At 42.4% G+C, this 3,845-nt stretch overlaps 1 non-coding gene across 1 annotated transcript; it reads left to right on the forward strand.

The window, feature by feature from the left end:
* Nucleotides 1-804: 804 nt before the first annotated feature.
* On the forward strand, nt 805-854 carry LOC132538538 (small nucleolar RNA U83B). The gene has a single exon (XR_009549887.1). It is a non-coding gene; the product is annotated as a small nucleolar RNA U83B (small nucleolar RNA).
* Nucleotides 855-3,845: the final 2,991 nt, after the last annotated feature.

The following is a 3,845-nucleotide window of genomic DNA, read 5'->3' on the forward strand; positions in this document are numbered from 1 at the left end:
GAGAAAGTATGGGCAGAAAAGGAGAAGAAAGTGCAGGTCATGCAGGCATGTAGACCCAAGAAAAGAAAGAGAGAGGGGGGAGAGAGAGAAAGAAAGGACAGAGAAAGAGAGAGAGAGAGAGGAAGAAAGAGAGGGGGGGTGGCCTCCTGGTTTTATAAGTTCTCTATTCCCTTCAGAGGAAGGGCTGGACCCTTGGGGAAGTCTTTAGTCATTGCTCTTTCAGGGGTCACATCTGCCTCACTCTGCATGTTGTGGCCTTTGCAGTCAGGGAGGGAGGGAGCTGGGGCAGGATGTGCAGACACACTGGGCTTCTGGACCTGCCTGTGGGGGTCTTCTGACTTTCTGCAGGGTGCAGGGGAAGGGCTGCTCCTTTCCCTAAGCTGCCCTCCAACAGTGGAAGGGAGGAAGGGAACTTTGCTGATCATTTTAAGTACTAGCCCTATTTTCATTTATGAAGGCTATATACATGATGTCATTAGCTTCCCCAAATCCAACATTCTAATACCATCATCTAGGATGTTAAGAATTCAATATATAAATTCTGGAGGTACACAAGCAATAGGTTTATAATGTAAAGTTTACAGCAAGTTTCTTGAAGGAAGAGATTAAGAGATAAGGGGAAAAAATTGAAACCTGAGGTGTTCGTAGAAATATAAATCATTGCTGGAGGAACTACGTGTCAGGTAGACAAGCAGGTGAGTTGATCCAGTAGTGATAATCTTTATAATTTCAGGAAATATATGACTGATATTTTAAGAAGGTGTATTTTCAAATCTTAAATGAAATACAAAAATGTTAAGAATTAGCGCCCGAGTCAGACTGCGGAACTATTCCTTGCTGCCTTCCTTCTGAGAACAGCTCTGGGTCAGAAAAAAAAAATGTTAAGAATTGTACAAAAAAAAAAAAAAAAAAAACTATGGTAATCACTTTTTCCTTAAATGATTTTCAGAATGGCTTTTTAAAAAAATATTTATTTATTTATTCTCTTTTGTTGCCCTTGTTGTTTTATTGTTGTAAATATTATTGTTGTTATTGATATCATTGTTGCTGGATAGGACAGAGAGAAATGGAGAGAGGAGGAGAAGACAGAGAGCAGGAGAGAAAGATAGACACCTGCAGACCTGCCTCACCACTTGCGAAGTGACTCCCCTGCAGGTGGGGAGACAGAGGCTTGAACTGGGATCCTTACGCCAGTCCTTGCACTTTGAGCCATATGCACTTAACTTGGGGCACCTACCACCTGACTCCCCAGAATGGCTTTTAAATCATGTATTTGTTTAGTAAATAATGATAACCCACCCAAGACATATTACAATTAAATGTCAAAATCTGAAGAACAGAATACTGTAGCCATCTAACTTGATGGGAGTGTTGGGCATTGTTCCAGTAAATAATTCACAAGAAAACAGAAGGATTTTGTGAAGCAATGGAGATATCTTTCAGTATTCACATACACACACACACACACACACACACACACACACACACACACTCCTCTTAAGATAAACAATCGTATGTCTAACCCATGTCCATCTTATGTGAGATACTTAGGAATATGAAGCGAGAGGAGGGATAATCAAGTACCTGCTTTCTTAGAAGGAGCAGATTTTCTTCCTTGTCTCAGAGACGCTATCACATCTATGAAACTAGTCTCAGAGATTTTTAGAATGCCAAGTTTGACTGGAAGGAGAGAGAGGTGGGTATTTTGTTTAAAAGGATAAATGATAAAAAAGGAAAAAGAAATTGACAGTCGTGACTGAAATCTCAAGTGCCTGCTTCTTGCCAGCAGCCCGAAGCTGTTATTTTCTTCCTGTGGCTTGAAATTTCTTAATAATCCCTGGGACAGCTGTGGGGGGTAGGGAAGTTGGGAGTGTGGGTTTGGATAAGAATCTTAAACTACATTGTTGGTCTGCATCTAATTCTGCTTCTAAGACCCCTTCTATTTTGATCATCACGTTAGGTTCACTTGCATTGCTTAACACTGTGGTCTATTTACATAATCATTGCTTTGTTTGAGACCTGCATTGGTTTAATACCCATTGGTTCCTGCTCCTTTTCCACTTCGCCCCTCTCTTAGTCACATCCTGTTTTCCACCATTTACTCCCCACTGGTTCGCACTCTTTTTTCCTTCTCCCCACCCCCTATCCTACGTACTTCCTCTTCCTGACACTTGCACCTCGGGAGATATCTAAAGGACAGGATTTTCTAATGAATGGAGATTAGATTGATTCCACGGCATTCCCACTCAGCAATAAAGATTGAACTGCGTTCCCAGCTCAGCCATGAGTCCCTGATCATCTCTCTCCTGCCCGCGAAGCTAGCTCAGCATTACATCAGTATTTTCCCTTCTCTTCTTCACAGGTGTGTGACTCTTCTTTCTGTTTTTCATTTCTTTCTTTATTTGATTGATTGATTGACTTTTACTTACTATTGGATAGAAATCGAGAGAAATATTGAAAGAGAAGAATGGATAGAGAGGATAGAGACAGACAGATACCTGCAGCCCTGCTTCACCACTCCTGAAGCTTTCCCCCTGCAGGTGGGGACCTGGGACTTGAACCTGGGTCCTTGTGCACTATAGTGTGTGTGTGTGTGTGTGTGTGCATGTGTGCACGCATGTGTGTTTTTTTAAATTTTTTATTTAAGAAAGGATTAATGAACAGAAACATAAGGTAGGAGGGGTACAACTCCACACAATTCCCACCACCAAATCTCCATAACCCACCCCCTCCCATGATAGCTTTCCCATTCTCTAGCCCTCTGGGAGCATGGACCCAGGGTCATTGAGGGTTGCAGAAGGTAGGTCTGGCTTCTGTAATTGCTTCCCCACTGAACATGGGCATTGACTGATCGATCCATACTCCCAGTCTGCCTCTCTCTTTCCCTAGTAGGGTGTGTCTCTGGGGAAGCAGAGCTCCAGGACACATTGGTGGGGTCTTCAATCCAGGGAAGCCTGGCCAGCATCCTGGTGGCATCTGGAACCTGGTGATAGAAAAGAGAGTTAACATACGAAGCCAAACAATTTGTTGAGCAATCATGGATCCCAAGCTTGGAGATAGTGGAGAGGAAGTGTTAGGGAGGTACTCACTGCAAACTCTAATGTACTTCTGCTTTCAGGTATATATTTTGCAGTAGTTTATGGATACGTGTGAACATAAGCTCTCTCTCACAGAAACTGGTGTATATCTAGGTTATGGGACTTTGTTAGAAAGTGAACTACCTGAGATGAAATTAGAGTGTACTATAAAAGGAAAGGTCTCACCCGAGTAATGAAGCCGAAGGGTTGTCATTCCACATGTGAAGTCTCTGGACACAGTCTGAGGTGAAGCATGTTGAGGTGGCAATCGTTGCATTGGTTAGGTTGTGATCGGCGGATGCAATATTATTTGGTTTGGATTAGGAGACGCATACAGGAAAGTGGGCCCTGTCCAAGGGTTCCAGGACTGGGGGAAGTAGGGGCTCTATAGTGGAGATGTGAGGTTCCTGAATTTGATCAGGTCCTGCTTTTAGTTTCTCCTTCAGATCTTCTTACTCAACTTCTGTTGATGAGTGGGATCATCCCATACTCATCTTTATCTTTCTGACTTAGTTCACTTAACATAATTCCTTCTAGCTCATGAATCAAACCCAATTGCAAGGAAGACTAAAGCAGAAACAAACCAATGGGACTACATCAAATTGAAAAGCTTCTGCACATCCAAAGAAACTATTAAACAAACAGAGAGACCCCTCACAGAATAGGAGAAGATCTTCACATGCCATACATCAGACAAGAAACTAATCACCAAAATATAAAGAGCTCAGCAAACTTAGCCGCAAAAAAGCAAATGACCCCATCCAAAAA

This window comes from Erinaceus europaeus, chromosome 4, assembly GCF_950295315.1.
Source record: "Erinaceus europaeus chromosome 4, mEriEur2.1, whole genome shotgun sequence".
NCBI lineage: Eukaryota > Metazoa > Chordata > Mammalia > Eulipotyphla > Erinaceidae > Erinaceus > Erinaceus europaeus.